General features: G+C 50.0%; 1 protein-coding gene and 1 pseudogene across 1 annotated transcript in view; both read left to right on the forward strand.

The window, feature by feature from the left end:
• Nucleotides 1–19,515, forward strand: part of LOC138447881 (mitochondrial adenyl nucleotide antiporter SLC25A23-like) — a 538,577-nt gene that overhangs the window by 360,017 nt on the left and 159,045 nt on the right. The gene's annotated exons all lie outside the window — the stretch shown is intronic.
• Nucleotides 845–19,228, forward strand: LOC138582714 (dynein regulatory complex subunit 4-like; annotated as a pseudogene).

Here is a 19,515-nt window from a genome sequence, read left to right on the forward strand (position 1 = left end):
TCCTGTGTCCAAAAACCCTGATCTGGCCCTCACACTCTAAACTCCATATAATGGGCCTCATTACGAGTTTGGCGGTAACCCTGCCGGTGCTACCGGCGGGTTGCCGCCGGACTGGGTATATTTTAACGGTGCCTGACTTCCCGATGCCACCGGGAGATTACAACTCTGGGGGCTCGAGAAGTCAGGCGCCGGTAAAATGTAAGTCCCCATTCCCATAGGGACCCATAGGACTCTATGGGAGTGGGGACACGGAAGCTCTGGCACCGTTGCTAACGATGCCGGTGTATCCGTGACCGGTCTGCCAACCATGGCGGCTGCGCCCGGCAAGGTCAGACCTGTTGGGCACAGCGGCCACGGCAGGCAGTCACATAGTTTGCCGGTCCAGAAACAAGGGTGCCAGTGAGCTTACCGGCACCCTTGTTTCTGGACCGGCAAACTCATAATGAGGCCCAATGTGTATAGGGATGTTCTGGTAAGCTATATACTTGCAGCTTGTTTCGAAAGCTCTTACCATAAAGGTTTAAGGAGCAGAATATTAAAGTAATAAAGGCTTCTGCCAGGAAATGGATCTCCCTTCTCCAAGAATCCTTCTGGACGTTCAAAAGTGGCTCTTTCTCACAATGTAACTGTGTTCCAAAGGGCATGAAACTTCCTTTGAGTTTCCTTCAAGCATGCAGTTTCTTAACAATGTTCAATTTCTCACGCTTTGTCCACCGTCTACCCCTGGTGTACTCTCCCGCCAGGGTATTTGTGACTTTCTTTTCAATCCTCGAAAGGGGTATGACTCTTCCCTGTTGTATCCATATAAAAGCTGCGACTTAATAGAATTAAATGGAAAAGACGAATGTGGTGCAATTCCCTGACATGGTCCAATGGTCAAATCACTGCGCTGATGAGGAACCATGAAAAAGCTTTCAGTGACGTCAGGAACTACGACAATGATATAACCCTGAGTAACCTGGCCCTCATCAACTCACGCAAAGAGCAGATGGAGGATATGAAGAAGAAAGAGGACTGCATGGAAAAGGAAACCCGCTGCAGAAGGCCCGGGAGGCCCGGGAGGAGTCGTGTGAGCTTCAGAAGCAAATGTCCAACTACGGCCGGGATGAAGCATCCTTAGCTAGTACAAAAGCACGCTTGAAGGTTACAGATAAGGAACTGAAGGACCTGCAATGGGAACATGAAGTACCGGAGCAAAGATTCAGTAAAGGGCAATCTGAGAGGGACGAACTCTAAATGAAATGTACTAAATGACACGATTACTCATCTAGGCTTCACCCAACACATTAATCAACCTACACACACAAAAGGAAGATCCTTGGATTGGCTTGCAGATGCCAATTGCAACCTTTCACTGACTGACATCACTCCCTGTGCTTGGACTGACCATCATCTCATTACCTTCTCTTTACCCAGATCCCTACCATCTACCACACGACTCACAAAGTTACCTCAAATAATCTCCAGAAACAACCGCAACATCACTATAGAGAACCTCAAACCTCTTCTCGCGCCTATCAGTGCAGCTAATCTACCCACGCAAAAAAACAACCCAGCAGCCATAATAGACCTATATAACAATACGTTAGAACTAGCCCTCAATCAGATAGCTCCTTTCAAACAACGAAAAGCCTAACCTATTGCCCATTCCAACAAATGGTTCTCAGCAGAATTAAAAGCTCTCCGCAATATTAAAAGAACTGCAGAAACCAGCTGGAGAAAAGCTCGTTCTCTCTCCACTAAAGACAAATTTGCTTCAGCTGCCTCCACCTACAAATCTGCCATCTTAAATGCTAAGAAAGAGACCTATAATTTGAGAATACAAAATGCCAAATCTGGCACCAAAGAACTATTCTCTATACTAAGAGAACTTGAATCATGATTGCCCCCTACAGAGGACTGCATCAAAGACAAGGCCTGGTGTAACAATATCCAGCTTGCCCTCGCTAACAAAATTGCCCTCCTACAAACCAAGATAGAAGCAAAAAAAGCTAGCCTTGCCTCTAAGCAGAACCCCAGCAGCAGAATTAACCACACTACCCCTATCTGCCCATCTTTCCACTTCTCACCAGTCACAGAAGAGGAAGTAATCAAGATAATCGCCAGCCTCAAACCATCCAACTGCAAAGGTGACATTTGCCCAGCATTCGTCATCAAAGATGGTGCTAATGAGTTAGCCCCTCTCATCACCTCTCTGTTAGAATTCTTCCTCTTGGACTTGGCCCTGTAGTGTAGAAGAAGAATTCTTCCTGCTAATATATCACTTTGAATGTGCAAATAAACATACAAAGCAATCTATTGACTGGAAGATTGGATTCCCATCGAGACCTCGTGGCTGTAGAAAATAAACAAGATTGATATGATTAGAACAACTGAAAATGGGTACAGAAATGATTTCTCTAGAGTTACTCCAAACTAACCTGACTAATGTTTAGAGACTTCACAATGGATAAAAGGAAACCCAATAGATGTTCTGAAAGAAGGAAAAAACAATGTGAGCCTATAACCCTGGGATCAAATGAAGAGTGACAATAAGCAACAAGAACCGTATCTTGCTTATAATAATGGAGAAAGTTTACCAGGTGAGACCTTCTTCCTAGGCAGAGCGGAGGCTGTTCCGCGGTACTGCAGCGGCTCTCCCACGGTGCAGCGACGGCTCTCCCACGGTGCAGCGGCGGCTGTCCCACGGTGCAGCGGAGGCTGTCCCACGGTGCAGCGGCGGCTGTCCCACGGTGCAGCGGCGGCTGTCCCACGGTGCAGCGGCGGCTGTCCCACGGAGTCCAATGGTTAAGTTAGTCTCTAAAACGTGGAGGTGAGATAATGTCTTTACCAAGTGCAAACAACAGACGGAAAACCAGAGTGTTGCCAAGTACAAACCGGGTCGTAAATCCAAGCGGACAAGAACAGGAACAGAAGGAAAAGGCCAGACGTAATCAAGGGACAAAAGCAAGAGTTCGTTACCAAGAAGACCAAAGTGTTCAAAGCAGGCAAGGATGATCCAAAAGAGTAGTCGAGTCAGAAAGCCGGGTCAGGAACGTATATTAAACCAGAACAAGAAAACAGGCCAAAAACCGAACGCCAAAGAAAGCTCGATCAGAAGCACTGAACAACGTGGAGGCGTGGTTTAAATAGTCCAGGTCACCTGATCAATGCCGTGATCCCAAACGAACGTTGCGCTTCCTTAGCAACGTATCACGTAGTTTCCATGGCAATCTCCATTCACTGTGGCGAGTAGTGCTTCGATTTGAATGTTCTCTTACTGCGTTAGCGGGACCAAAGTTGCGTGGACCGCTGCGCGTTGGTTCACGCATGACAGTACCCTTCCCTAAAGAACGACCCCGTTTCCTTGAGGCCCAAAAATCGGAGATCAAACGGGGAGCATGAATGTTCTGGACAGGCTCCCAGGTCCTCTCTTCCGGACCATAACCCTCCCAATCCACATAATACATCCTGACCCCTTTGGAAACCTTGGTATCCAAAATCCTAAGCACCACGTACTCCTCTTCCCCTTGTACCATGATTGGAGGAGGACGAGAAGGAAGGGCAGTATCCGGTAGAAAAGGTTTGACAAGGGAAACATGAAACACCGGATGCACTTTCCACTTTGCAGGTAAAGACAAACGCACTACCACAGGATTAATCACAGCCGTAACAACATAAGGTCCTATAAAACGTGGAAGAAACTTCCTCCCTCCAGGTATCCGCAGATTCTTGGTGGACAACCATACCTTATTGCCTACTATGTAAGCGGGAGCCGGAGAACGATGAGCATCTGCGAACCTCTTAGTGTTAATCTGCGCCGTCTCCAGATGTTCTTTCACCCGTCGATGCACTAAACACATGTGTTGAATGCAGGACGATGCCGCCGGATGGCGTGTGGGCAGGACAGGAGAAGCAGGTAACGATCTAGGATGCCTGCCGAACATAGCAAAAAATGGTGAGGAATGCGTCGATGTATGCAAAGAGTTGTTATAGGCGAATTCCGCCATAGGGAGTAATGACAACCAATTGTCTTGATACTGGTGCGTAAGGCAACGGAGATATTGTTCCATGGTGGAGTTGAGACGTTCCGTCTGTCCGTCTGTTTGAGGATGGTAAGCAGTGGAATATCTATCATTGATGCCAAAAGAGGCAGTGAGCGATTTCCAGAAATGAGAAGTGAATTGGGAACCTCTATCCGTGATGATAACAGACGGTAGCCCAAAACGACGAAAGACTTTCCTGAGAAATAGATCAGCCAACTGTGGGGCAGAAGGAACACCTCGAGAAGGTACAAACAGAGCCATCTTGGTGAAATAGTCGATGACCACCCATATGGTGTCATAACCACAGACCGGGGGCAATTCGACCACAAAATCCATTGAAATCATGTACCAAGGATAATCTGGAATCGGCATGGTCTGTAGAAGTCCAACAGGTTTGGAACTGGAGGTCTTGCACTGGGCGCATATATAACAATGAGCTATATGAACGGCCACATCCTTTAACATAGAGGGCCACCAGCACCAACGTTGTAGAAGATCAACGGTCTTCTTGTTACCCGGGTGAGCAGCCAACTTGGCATCATGACACCATTGGATAGCTTTCTTCCTGCTACCCTCATCCGGAAGGAACAATAAACCGTTGATATGGGGTAAACCCTCTACAATGTTGAGGTTAAGTTCCGTAACGTCTGTGGGATGGGTCTTTACCCATTCACGTAAGTTAGTACAGAGAGAAGACTGGAGCGTACACCCACAAATCACCTGATGTGGTAAAAGAAGTGGACCGTCTGATCTAGGGGGAGATGAATCCCCATGTAAACGTGAGAGTGCATCTGCTTTAGTGTGCAAGGAACCGGGTCGATATGTAATGGTGAAATCAAACATGGAAAAGAACTCATGCCACCTAGCATGTCGGGCTGTGGAGCACTTTACGGATTGTAAGGCTACCAGATTTTTATGATCAGTGAATACCTGAATTGGAAAGGCTGACCCCAGTAAATGATGTCGCCAAGTCAAAAACGAGTCACGTACTGCTATCAACTCCCTTTCTGTGATAGTATAATTCCTTTCATAAGGGGTGAGTTTTCTTGAATGGAAGGCCACTGGATGCAACCCTCCGGTTTCCGGACATACTTGAGACAGAATGGCACCAAGAGCAATGTTAGATGCATCAGCTTCTACCACAAATGGTAATTCAGGATTTGGGTGTTGTAGTACCGGTGCACTGGTAAACGCCGATTTAAGACTTTGAAAAGCTCGATCACAAACTCTATCCCAAAGGAATGCTACTTTGCTGCTAGTCAACGCGGTCAATGGAGCAACCAATGATGAGAAATCTTTGATGAATCTCCTGTAAAAATTAGCAAAGCCTAAAAATGACTGTAATGCCTTCAACGTCGTGGGTACTGGCCAGTCTAAAACTACCTTGACCTTAGAGGTACTCATTTGTACACCTTTACCGGATATCTCATACCCCAAGAACTCGACTTCTGTAGCATGAAAGATACATTTCTCTAATTTTGCATACAAACAGTTATCACGTAGCCTCTGAAGAACACGAGCAACATGAACCACGTGGAGATCATAAGATGCAGAATAGATTAAGATATCATCCAGATAAATCACTACAAATTGGTCCATCATGTCATGGAAGACGTCGTTAATGAAGTATTGAAAAGTAGCGGGTGCATTAGAGAGCCCAAATGGCATGACTCTATATTCAAATAAGCCGTACTTGGTTTTGAAGGCTGTTTTCCATTCGTCTCCGCTACGGATTCTTACTAAATTGTAAGCCCCACGGAGATCCAATTTTGTAAAGATTACGGATGATCCCAACTGATCCAAGAGTACAGAAATAAGTGGTATGGGATACTGGTTACGCACCGTGATGGCGTTAAGGGCCCTATAGTCTATACATGGGCGGAGGTCTCCCTCCTTCTTGGGTACAAAAAATAATGGGGAGGCTGCAGGTGAACGTGAAGGACAAATGAAACCTGATTTAAGAGCCTGATCAATATATTCTTTAAGAATGACATCTTCCTTGTGGGTTAGGGAGTAGATCCTTCCTGATGGGATCTTAGCCCCAGGAACCAAATCAATGGGGCAATCATATGGTCTGTGAGGGGGTAAAACAGTACCACCCCCTTCATCGAACACATCCTGAAAGCCGGAATATTCCATGGGCAATTCCCCTGATACTATGGCTCCGATAGTAGTGGCTGTATCCATCAATGGAAGGCAAGGATTGTTTATAAGAGTCTTCCTATCATGACACTTGGTCTCACAGTATTCTGATAAGAACTCAATAGCGCCTGCGTGCCAGTCAATGGATGGATTATGCAGTCGAAGCCATGGTATTCCTAGAATAAGCCTGAACTGCGGAGCAGTGATTAGATCAAAATATATGTGTTCGGAATGTCCTTGAATAGTTTCCATTATCAGATCTTCGGTTTGCTGAACCACCATACCCGATATCAAGGTAGAACCATCAACCGCATTGACCATTACAGGGTTCTCTTTCTTAAGAACGGATAACCCCAAGCTTTCCGCATAAGAGGTATCTATATAGTTTCCGGTAGCACCAGAATCCAGAATGGCGGTGGCATGAACGATCTGCCCTTGAGGTAACCGGAATATCACTGGAGCGGCTACTGGTTGATTGATTGTGGAGTCCTTAGAAACATGAATGCTCGGCAATCGGACTCCTCTCATTGCCGAGCTCTCAAGTTTCCCTGTTTCTTGGTAGGTTTCTTGGTACATGCTTTTAGTAAGTGTTCTGGAGAACCACAATAAAAACACAAGTTGTTTTTCTTTCTATGTTCTATCTCTTCTTGAGTAAGAGGACCTCGTGTAGCTGCTCCTATCTGCATTGGTTCAGGCGCAGTCGTAACTGGGGTAGGAACAGGTTGAAGATTAGAAGCAATACCCCTCTTCTCCCCTTTTCTAGCAGCTTTACGAGCATCAATCTGCAGAACTAGCTCAAGTAGTTCAGGAAAGGTTACTGGAACCACGGGTACCATAGCCAGTATGTCTTTCAAAGAATCCGATAATCCCTTGTAGAAGAGTGATGCCTTTTTATCATCAGGCCACCCTGTCTCAGCAGCCAATTGATTAAATTTGGCTAAATAGGCCAGAAGCGTCAAATCACCTTGTTGTAGATTCAATAATTCTAATTCCACAACTTGAGTTTTGTATCGGGTGTCAAACACCTTACCCATGGCTTCCATCAATGCATCGCAATCAAACAATAAAGGACTGCCTGCCTCCAAAAGAGGATTAGCCCACGCTGCGGCAGTACCACCAAGGTGTGACAACAAAAATGCAGCTTTAGTGGCAGAATCAGGAAATGAACCCGGTCGACATAAATAATGGAGGCGACACTGATTCAAGAAGGTCCTAAATTGTCTTGGATCTCCATGAAATCTTTCTGGCGGGGCCAGAGGGAATTGGGATGTAATATACACCGGGCCGGCTTCTGCCTGTGCGGATTCGATGACTGGAGCATTAGGCATAACTGGTGCTACTTGGGGTACAGGTTGTATGGCGGTTTGTAGTTCTAAGATCTGTTGTTGAGTGGTGGCATGCGCAGTAGCCATGTCGGTTCTGAGATCTGCCACTAATTGAAGAAGATTAGCCAGGGTCTCGTTGGGATTCATTTAATAAGGCTTCTGATTATGTTAGAATTCTTCCTCTTGGACTTGGCCCTGTAGTGTAGAAGAAGAATTCTTCCTGCTAATATATCACTTTGAATGTGCAAATAAACATACAAAGCAATCTATTGACTGGAAGATTGGATTCCCATCGAGACCTCGTGGCTGTAGAAAATAAACAAGATTGATATGATTAGAACAACTGAAAATGGGTACAGAAATGATTTCTCTAGAGTTACTCCAAACTAACCTGACTAATGTTTAGAGACTTCACAATGGATAAAAGGAAACCCAATAGATGTTCTGAAAGAAGGAAAAAACAATGTGAGCCTATAACCCTGGGATCAAATGAAGAGTGACAATAAGCAACAAGAACCGTATCTTGCTTATAATAATGGAGAAAGTTTACCAGGTGAGACCTTCTTCCTAGTCAGAGCGGAGGCTGTTCCGCGGTACTGCAGCGGCTCTCCCACGGTGCAGCGACGGCTCTCTCACGGTGCAGCGGCGGCTGTCCCACGGTGCAGCGGAGGCTGTCCCACGGTGCAGCGGCGGCTGTCCCACGGTGCAGCGGCGGCTGTCCCACGGTGCAGCGGCGGCTGTCCCACGGAGTCCAATGGTTAAGTTAGTCTCTAAAACGTGGAGGTGAGATAATGTCTTTACCAAGTGCAAACAACAGACGGAAAACCAGAGTGTTGCCAAGTACAAACCGGTTCGTAAATCCAAGCGGACAAGAACAGGAACAGAAGGAAAAGGCCAGACGTAATCAAGGGACAAAAGCAAGAGTTCGTTACCAAGAAGACCAAAGTGTTCAAAGCAGGCAAGGATGATCCAAAAGAGTAGTCGAGTCAGAAAGCCGGGTCAGGAACGTATATTAAACCAGAACAAGAAAACAGGCCAAAAACCGAACGCCAAAGAAAGCTCGATCAGAAGCACTGAACAACGTGGAGGCGTGGTTTAAATAGTCCAGGTCACCTGATCAATGCCGTGATCCCAAACGAACGTTGCGCTTCCTTAGCAACGTATCCCGTAGTTTCCATGGCAATCTCCATTCACTGTGGCGAGTAGTGCTTCGATTTGAATGTTCTCTTACTGCGTTAGCGGGACCAAAGTTGCGTGGACCGCTGCGCGTTGGTTCACGCATGACACTCTCTGATCAACTCCTCCTTCAAAAACTCAGTGGTCCCCAACAACCTTAAAGAAGCGTGGGTCCTACCCCTGCTCAAAAAACCTAACCTAGATCCCAACACCCCCACAAATTACAGGCCCATCACCACTGTCCCATTTCTTCTCAAAATCTTGGACAGGGTAGCCTATCTCCAAATACAACAACATTTGGAAGAAAACAACCTCCTAGGCCTGCGACAATCCGGCTTCAGACCAAGGCACGGGACTGAAACTGCCCTCTTGGATCTAAAAATCCAAATGGATGACGCCAAAGACAAGGGCAAACTGGCCATCTTGCTCTTGTTGGATCTCTCCGCTGCCTTTGACCTGGTTGACCACCAGGTCCTCACTCAACACCTCTCCTCGGCTGCTGCATTCTCTCAGAATGCCACTAAGTGGATCCAGTCATTTCTGTCTGACAGGTCAACTAGAGTCTTTGCCCCCCACTGCGGCTGCGGACACCATCCCAATCACATGTGGAGTGCCCCAAGGCTCTTGCATTTCTCCCACACTTTACAACATCTTCACAAAGCTCCTGTTTGACCGTCTTGACGATCTGGGTGTCAGCTACATTAATTATGCCGACGACACCCAGGTCCTCATCCCGCTCACTGGAAGCTATGAAGAAGATGTTGCAAAGCTTAATGATATCTATTTAGAAATCCAAGCCTGGATGGCCACACACAGTCTTTGCCTTAACGACGATAAGACAGAATTGCTTATCGTAGGCTCCCAGGCTCGCCTCAACAAACTGGACCATTCCTTTACCATTGATGGTAACATCATAAAAGTCTCCAAAGAGGTTAAAACACTAGGTGTATACCTCGACTCTACCCTATCACTAAAGAAACATATAAACTCTACCATCTCAGCTACCTCATACACCAATAAATTGATCAATGCCTGTAGGCCTTTTCTCTCCACCTCTAGCTGCCTCACCCTATCTAGAGCGCTGATATTGTCTAAATTAGCCTATTGCAACACACTCTACTTAGGCACCACCACTAAAAACTTGAACAGACTCCAGATTCTGCAAAATAATGCACTAAGATGTGCCCTCAACCTCCCGCGCAAGGCGCACATGTCCACAGTTAGAAAAGAAGTCCACTGGCTCCCGATCCGTGACAGAATCAAGCTATGAACACTGGTGTTCACCCACAAGTGCCTATCACACACTGCCCCACCGTACCTTTCTGACAAATTCTCTAGACACTGCCCCATTAGACCCACCAGAACACCTTACCTACACCAACTAAAGATCCCTAATTATAACCTAAAAACAGCAGGGGGCTCCAGTTTTCCAGTGCTCGCAGCACAATGTTGGAACATCCTCCCCACTACAATTAGATAGGAAGCCGCATTCTGGCCATTCAGAACCATGGTAAAATCATGGCTTCTAGCAGCCTGAACATCCAGACTCTCACCGTCATGACCTGTTAGCTGCCGCTCCCCACCTGTAGTAATGTTCACTCTACCTACAGCATAGTCAGGACCAACCTGTAACCCGGTCCGCATTAGCCACTGTAACTTGTTTTTTCTCTTTGCATATTCTCTGTACATACTGTTCTCGGTATATTTTACTCCTGTATGTAAATATTCAGAGCTTGGACCAATGTACGCTCTGTCTGTTGTACTATGATGTGCGTGGAACGATATGTAACCCTGCTGTACACATGATTATGCGCCCATTTACCTGAGGGTTCGGATGCGCTTTATAAATAAACAAACTAAACTAAACTAAAGCCATTTAGGACATGCAGCAAAAGACTGCCTTAAAAAATCTTCTGGAGGCCACCAGGGGGCGCACAGGCAATGGCAGCCTGAGCGTGCAGCTCCCACTGAGGCCGGGCTGATTTGGAGGATTGAGCCCCCCGACCCCCCCAGGCGAACTTAACGGGGCGACTCGGCGTTGTGAACCCCCCGAGCGCCCCAGGCTCGAAAGAGCGATCTTCGGGAGCCTCGTGGTGCCTGAGTACGGGCCCCAACACACGCGAGCGGAAAAGGAAGACGAGGCCTGGGCATCCGCGGCTCCAGAGGAGCGGAGACGTTTCACCGAGGCCGCGAGGAGACACCGGGCGCGCCGCCCCCGCTCCTCGACCGGCCCCCTGCACCCGCGGGAGGAGCGGCCCCCGGCGGACCGAGAGCACAAACCCGGAGCGCAAGGCGAGCCCCCGCCCCCCCTCCCCCGCCCAGGCTGGAACACACTGCCCAGAGGCCATAGGGGAGTAGGGGATAGGGGGACTGGAGCAGTGGAGCCCCCATTTATTGGGACGGGTCGTTCCTAGGCCCTGAACATTCCTGAAAAAGTCAAGGCGGGCGGCACCACAGAGGGCCCAGCACCCCGGCACAGGATCCCAGCGGAAGAATAGGAGTGGGAGGCGCGAACAGGCCGCCCTCGGGAGTGGAGGGATCTGCCAGTACTGGGTGAAGACGGGGAAGCGGAGTGACCGGACCCTCTGACCAGGGGGAGACCCGGCCACATCAGTCCATTCCCTCCCCCACGGGAGACATTGAGGAAGGCAGCCCCCCTGGGCCAGGCCGGACGGATCCAGTGACCTGCTCCGTCGGGAAACCCAGCTGCCACAGTGAGACTGGAAGGGGTGCAAGGCCCCCGCCCGGCGACGGCGGGGCGTGTGCCCGCCCAACACCGTTACCCCCTCGCAGCTGCAGAGTCACATTAGGGGCAGGTGGGGGAGGCCCGCCCCGGTCCCCCCCTTACCCGCTTCTCTTCTTCACTGCCCCCCCTGTGGGAAGACTACCGGCTGTCCACAGAGGGGCCTACGGACCGCGGTGGTCCCGACGGAGGGGGACTCGGGGTGACCAGATGAACTGGCGGCAAACACTACAGGAATTTCGCTTTCAGGAGGCCGCGAGTAACAGCAAAGTCACGACTTTTAGGAGCGAGATGGCCCAGCCAGAGGGCCTGGCGCCCTCCACAGCAGCAATGGAAAAGGGTTTCACGTCGATCCTGCAGGAGATCAGGGACATGCGTTCAGATATTGCTCAGAAACTCGAAAAAATTGACCAGAGGGTGGACAAGGTCGAGGACAGATTACTATAGGTGGAGACCAACCAATCCTCGGCCGTGTCCCACAAACTACAAACAGACATGCGGCTAGCAGCCCTGGAGAAGAGAGACGAGGAGCGGCCCAGGCAGATGGACGACTTTGAAAATAGGGAACGGAGGAACAACCTCAGGATCTTTGGGGTCCCGGAATCGGACGGTGAAACGGAGAGAGACATCACCCGCACAGTGAGAGACATCATCACCCTCCGGTTTGCGGAAGAGATGACGACGGAACTCACATTTGACAGAATGCACAGGGCAGGGGGCAGAGCAGGGGGGCCCCGGTCGTTCCTGGTCCGGTTCCACTACTACTCCGAGAAAACAAAAGTGCTGGAGGAGGCCAGAAAAGCCCGGCAGATCACTTACAATAATGCCCAGATCTCAATTTACCAGGATCTCTCGGCCTACACGTTGGCCAAACGCAGAATGGGCCACCCCCTAACGCAACTGCTTAAAGAGAAAGGGGTGCGATACAGATGGGGCTACCCCTTCTCCCTGACCTTTGAATATATGGGCCAGAGGTCGACTCTGATTACGGAAGACGACATAAGAGTAGCCATCCAAGACTACATAGCGGACTCGAACCCCCGGAGGGGCCCATCGGGTCCGGAGACGGGCAGACCAAGTGGCCCCGGCCCATCGGGAGACAGGAGAAGGAAAACGAGCGCAGGGAAATTCAGGAAATTGAATACACTGTCGCCAGCAAAAGATGGGGAGCGGAACAACTCTGAGGGCTGAGGACGGGGGCGACCTGTCAGGATCTGGAATGGTGTAGTGATGTCTCGGAAGTTCTACCACTCACAGCGTCCCCATGAACAGCAAGTATAAGGAGGCCAGGGGGGGGACAATGCGACAAGGGGGAAGGGCGGGCTCAAGGCGATGAGCTTTACACAGATGGCCTGGCCGAGGTGGGCAGGCTGGTGGTTCGGCCATAGCCAGCGAGGGCAGAACTAATTGGCTGGACGCCGGGGAGGGGGGAGGGGGACACACGAATGTTGGGGTTGTTCAGTTTTGGACAGGGATTGGGGGGCAGTTGGGGAATAGTTTCAGGCCCACCCAGGGGGGCGGGGAGGGAGGAGGGGGGGAGCACCAGTTACAACCACAGAGCACGCAGAAAAGGGTAGTGAAGGTATGTCGACAAGGAGAGAAGTGATTCTAGAAAATGGCTGAAAGTCTGCTGGCCCTGGGAGTGGGCTCTCTCAATGTACAGGGCCTAAACACCCCCACAAAGAGGTCCCTGGTCTGTAGGGAATTCAGGAGGGCCAGCCTTGACCTCCTTTTCTTACAAGAGACTCACTGGGCACGAGGGAAAGAAATCCTCCTGGCGAGGAATGTTGGCTTCGATAAAGCCGAAATACTGAAATACCCTGAAGGCCGGTACTTGTTGGTACAAGGGACCCTGCAGGGAGCCCCACTCACCCTGGCAGTGATATACGGTCCAAATGAGGGCCAAGCCCAGTTCTATGAGGAGGTGGGGGAGAAACACAAGCTCTTTGTCCGGGGTGGGTTGGTGGTGGGGGGAGATTTCAACATGGTCATGGACCCAACCCAGGACAGGAAACGCGTTGGCCCTCAGTTATCCAGGTCAACGGATGAGATCATGGCCCGGATATTCCAAAGGGTTAACTCAGAGCTGGGCCTGGTGGACACGATCCCGACCCCTAGGACGGGAGCCGCCTCCTTCACATATTATTCTACCATCCACTCTTCTTTCTCCAGAATAGATTACATCTTAGTGGACGAGACCCTGCACCCATTCGTTACCGGTCACAGGGTCGACCCCGTCCCCTGGTCAGACCACGATTTGGTCATAACCACCATTGCAAGGGGCTGGCTAAGCGACAGCAGAGGTAGATGGAAATGCAACAACTCCCTGTTGAAGGACGAGGTCCGCGCTCAGGAGGTGCTAGAGGCCATAACGGAATTTTTCAAATTTAATGACAATTGGGAGTTAGGTCCGCACTCCCTATGGGATGCCTTCAAGGCAACTCTAAGGGGCCTCCTTATCAAAATGGGTGCCCAAAATAAAAGAGTAAGGAATGCCCAGGAGAAATCCCTGAGGGAGAAAATAGCTCAACTCCAGCCGGGGGGCCCTCCAGCAGGTCCCTTGGTTCAAGATCAGCTCACCACTCTGACCGATTATAGGCTCCAGTTAAAAGATCTTCCCCTGTACAAAACAGAACGAAGTCTCCAACTGGTTAAGCAAAGATACTACGAAAAGGGGGATAAAGCAGATAGGATCCTGGCCTGGAAACTGAGGGAGGTACAGAGAGATAGAATGGTAAAGGCAGTGAGGAAAGAGGAGGGGACCATGGGCCACGACATTACCCACATAGGAGAGGCCTTCCGCAGATATTACGAAAAACTTTACTCATCAGAATACAATGGGTGGGACGAGGAGATTCCTGAACTCAATACAAATACCGGCCCTGACCGGGGAGATGGCGGCAGGGTTAGAGGGCCCAGTGACCGAGGACGAGGTGGAACATGCAATTAGCGGCATGAAGGCGGGCACTTCCCCGGGAGAGGATGGCTTCACAGTCTATTTTTATAAAAGGTTTGCTCAACCCTAGCCCCACACTTAGTGAAGGTCTCCAACGCGGTACTAGAGGGGGGGACCCTTCCGGACTCCATGATGGAGGCCATAATTGTTGTGCTGCCCAAGGAAGGTAAGGACCCCACGTAGTGCTCCTCCTACCGCCCGATATCCCTGCTAAACATCAATGTTAAGGTTCTTGCCAAGGTAATTGGGAGGCGGATGGAGAAGATACTACCGAAACTGATCCACGGGGACCAGGTAGGGTTTATAAGGGGTAGGCAGGGCTCAGATAACATCCGTAAAACCATAGATTTGATCCACCACGCCCAGGAGTCAGACCTTGCAGCGAGTGTCCTCTCCCTGGACTCGGAAAAGGCGTTCGATAGGGTCGAATGGAGATATATGGAACTCCTCCTCCAGAAAATGGGTTTTGGTGTACATATAAGGGGATGGGTGGCTGCACTATATAGAGCTCCGAAAGCAAGAGTTGTCGGATCCCTTCCCCCTTTCACGGGGCACAAGAAAGGGATGCCCACTGCCCCCCTTGATATATGTCCTTACAATGGAACCCCTGGCCATAGCAGTTAGATCACACCCGAATATCAAAGGGGTTAAGATGGGCGAAGTGGAATTTAAGCTTTCCCTGTTCGCCGATGACATCTTGGCTTACCTGGTGGACCCCGGCTCCTCCCTCCCCCCCTTTCTGTCCCTAGTGGACACATTCGGGCACTTCTCAGGGCTGAAGATTAATGCATCCAAATCTGTTCTACTCCCCATGAGAACAAGGGACCCGGGCCTAGACCCCATGGGTACACTTCATGGGATAACAGTGGGAAAGGTCTCTATCCGTTACCTGGGCGTCCTCCTCACTAGGGATCTATCCAAACTAGCTCCAACCAACTATGACCCCATTTTGGCAGGAATTACCGCGGACCTCAGGAGGTGGGGCTCAATGATTTTGTCCTGGTATGGCCGCATGACGGCAGTGAAGATGAACGTGCTGCCGCGTCTGCTGTATCTCTTCACCTCTCTCCCAACCAACATCCCCGACCACACTTTTAGGACTCTACAGAATGCGGTCCGCGAGTTTATTTGGCAGGGCAGGACCCCGAGGACCGCAAAGGCGGTCCTGACCCTACCAAGAGAAGAGGGTGGGTTTGGCTTGCCTGACTTCCAACTTTATTTCTGCGCCGCCCAACTGCGCGTCCTCCTGGAGCACATGAGGGAGGGGATGGGCACTTATTGGTCCTACTTGGAGGATATGGATGCTCACCCTCTCAAAGTTCGAGACCTCCTGTGGGCCCCACGCAGGTTTATCCCGAATAGACTCAAAACCCACCCCACCCTGGGAGTTCTCTGGGCAATCTGGAAGGAGGGCCCCCAGACAGCGCACCTAACATCGTGGCCATCTCCGATGTCCTCACTCTGGGGACACCCCCTCAGATTGGGTAACAGGGGGTTCACCAAGGAACAGGCCTGGTCCGACTCGGGTCTGGAATGGGTGGGGCAGTTGTTCCAGGAGGGGGAATTCATACCATATGAGGATCTGAGGGATGCCATCTGGCAGGGGTCCCGATCCATATTCGAATATCTCCGCTTAAAGGGCATCCTTTGCGACCAGTCATAGGGCGAGAACCTGAAGAGGCAGCTAACCCCCTTTGAGAAATTACATGACACAGCAACCGCTAGGAAGGGAGCAGTCTCCGGGATGTACAAAATCCTTAACACTGCAAATTTAGTGGAAAGGCGGGGTTTCCGCATATTCTGGAATGATCTGGCAGGTGAGGTGATCTCGGAGGACGCCTGGTCGCGGATATTGAAGGCATGCGTCCCCAGCCAGCACGATCCTCCCCACAATGAGAGACAATGAAGGACTCTCCCAAATCGGGAATAAGGCCAAGACAGAGTGCGGGTGAGCTTAAATGGGAGTTTATCAATGAGAATACGGCATGCAAAGAACTCTGCAAACTCCGAGAGCGCTCTGTCTGACAATAGCAAAGACAGGCGTATATATTTACAAAAAAGTCATAAAAACCTACACACTATAGGGGGCACAAGTTCAATGGGATTGGGTGGCGACGACTAACTATAGGTGCTGCTACAATGTGGTTGGCCGTGGCTGGAGAACGTCACTGGGCAGCCTCGTGGGTTGGGCAGGGCCTGGCAGGTTGGCAGAGTTCATCCGGGCGGTGTTGTTGTGCCATCGCGGCCAGTGTCAGAGATGAATGTCCTTTCCTGACTTATTTGCCCTAGGCCATGCACACCGCAGTCATTCAGTCATTTCAGTATTATCTTCTTTAGTAAATCTTCCAATAGGTTATTCTACAGGTTAACGCAACACAGGAGGAATGTACCTTGTGAGGGGTCTGGCGGTAATACGTCAGGACGTGGTTACCAGAGTCCTGTTGACCGGGGCCATAGGTCAAGGTGCTAAGCTTCAGGGCCTGGGACGGGCGGTACAGGTCTTTCTGTCTTGTTAGAAGTTGTTATGGATGTGCCGCTGTGTGTTGTCAAAGTGTTGGGTGTCCTGATTGCACAGGGCCATAGGTCTAAGATGATCCGGTGGGTTATGGGGTTTACGAGGGGGGCGCCTTTGGAAGTGGGTGTTCAGGCAGAGGTTTACTGCTGTGCTGTAAATAATGCAGGTGGCGGGCCGTGGCCTTGGGTGCTGCAGAGGGGGCTACAAATCTTTGAAGCGGCTCCAGTCTGGTTGGGGGAGGCGGAGTAGCGCAGCGCGGGCCTCTGCTCTCATGTCTTTGGCAGCCTTTGCAGGGTGGGAGGGGGAATGGCCTTGCATGCATTTCACAAAGGTATCTCCCTCGTGTGTTGCCGATTTTAGGTAAAAACATCACAAACATTTGAACACATTTGAGTGCATTCTTGCACACTCTTCACATGTGCCCGTGGTATGGTTACATTCGTTTTCTTGTGTACCCTAGCAGCATCAGTTCAGTTGTGGCGCGGGACCGCGGGGTGTAGGGCTTTCGATGATACTTATGAAGAATAATCCCCCGGAAATGCTTTTATCATTTGCACACCACTGCAGGGGTGTGGGTCCTTCACGGCTGGTGTCATGTACGATAATTACACAATTTCACAGGTTTCTTTTAGTAAGAGTGGTTGTATGGAGAGGATGCATGTGTTAAAAGTGGTTTCTTACATTCATATTCGGGTACCTGTCTGCTTTCAGCAGATGCCCATTCTACAGATCTTCCCATCGCCCAGGCCTTGCTGACCGGGTCATTGTGGGAGCAGCGATACACTGCGGAAGGTGAACTGTTACAATGTTAATGTATTACGCTAGATCATGCCCGTCTTGTTCGTGGGAACGGGCTTGCAGCGGATCTGCCATGGTGCTGCGGAGACAAGGAGGACTGAAACTTTCTGAAGGTGGGGCCGCGCGACAGCGCGCTGAGCTCACACCATCTCTAGCAGACAAAAAATGGTTTCTGAGGCCTAGCTAAATTTAATACGTGCGGGCAATGTCTTCAGCAGGTGAGCCATCCACCACCTGGGCCCTGGTGGTAAGGAGGGGACGCCCGATGAGCCATGGCCCTCACCTGGGGTGGAGATGCAGGTCAGGGGGGGGTCCCTTGGACCACCCCTCCCCTACAATATTCAGAATAGCTTTTCACGGGAACTTATTCACAGCAGACATGGAACACAACTTCACATTTTGCAGGGGTGGCACAGAGACCCTGTGAAATTATCAAAAATGTTTACGGGAGTGTCCCCTATGTGTCCGAGGGGGTGTGGTCAGACTGGCTCGAGGGGCCACATGTGGTGGCATTGCCCAAAAGTGCAGGCGTACTGGGAAAAGGTCAGGGGCTGGATGGCTTATGTCACCGAGGAATTGCTCCCCCAGAACCCTCTGACGGTGTTGTTGGGTCTCCCGCCGGAGGCCTCGGATGTTTACAGGTACCCCAGAATGTGGGAAACAATGCTGAGTGCGGGAAGGGTGGCACTGGCGCAGAAATGGAAGAGCCCGGAGACCCCCTCAAAGGAGGACTGGCTAAAGAAGTTAAAAAATATGTTCATAATGGACAAGCTAACGGCAATGGTGAACAATGACTCTGGCTCATTCCTTGAAAACTGGTATGGGGTGCAGCAGTCCTGGGGATGGGACGTGCACTGATGCCCAGTGGAGGCCCAGGCGGGGCCCAGTGGGACAAGACTGGGAAGTACCAAAGACATAATGGGCGCCCACGGCCCGGGGGTAGGCGATCGAATCACAGCCATAAAAGATTGTCGACGTTCACATTCATTACCAAGCACTGGACACAAAAGAAAAGTCCAAGTCTCCCAACATTACGGTTCAGGTTTGATTAAGCGGTTAGGGGTGTGGGGGTGCATTGGGGTGGGGGGAGGGAGGGAGGGGTGGGGTTTGTTGGGCCGGTCATATGTACAGCTCTTGAACATGTATGGAGCCCGTTTGTTATATTTACAAAAATGCTAATAAAACCAAAGTTAAAAAAAAAAATTTTCTTGCGCGTAAACTGCTGGCCCTCTATGACACATTGAAAAATAAGGAGGCACAGCTCAGTGAAGCCCTGTCGGCTTCCAACTTGGATCCCAACGCACTCAGCACCGTCACACGCAAGCTCGAGGATGTTCTAGATTCAAAGAGCAATGCCATTAAGGATCTGTAGTATGAGCTAGGTCGGGTGTTCAAGGCTCATAACGATCTGCTCCTGATGTGCAAGGGAAAGCTGCAAGCATTTACGATTCCTGTGGAAGAACTGGTATCCAAACCTCTGGAAAGCATGTGGCAGGTCAAGCCTTTGGCCAGAGCACTGCTGGACTGGTTTCTGGCCCACGCAGTTAAAACAGTATCCTACTCATGCACTTTAATGCTGTTTGAGAGAAGATACCACACGAAAAAAAGAGGGAAAATTCACATCTTTGCTTTATTGGTTGATAAATGATTAATTCTGAAGTACATTTACCTTATTAAAATATATTTTGGAGGGAAAAAAAGATATATATATATTTTGATTGTGAAAAATAAAGTAGTGAAACATTGTTGTACAAGGATACCTGGCAGGAGAGTACACCACGCGATCTAAGTGAGCCAAAAGAAAGATATTCCTGGCAGGAGAGTAAACTAGGATA

This window comes from Ambystoma mexicanum, chromosome 3q (assembly GCF_040938575.1).
Source record: "Ambystoma mexicanum isolate Mex_15411 chromosome 3q, UKY_AmexF1_1, whole genome shotgun sequence".
Classification (NCBI taxonomy): domain Eukaryota; kingdom Metazoa; phylum Chordata; class Amphibia; order Caudata; family Ambystomatidae; genus Ambystoma; species Ambystoma mexicanum.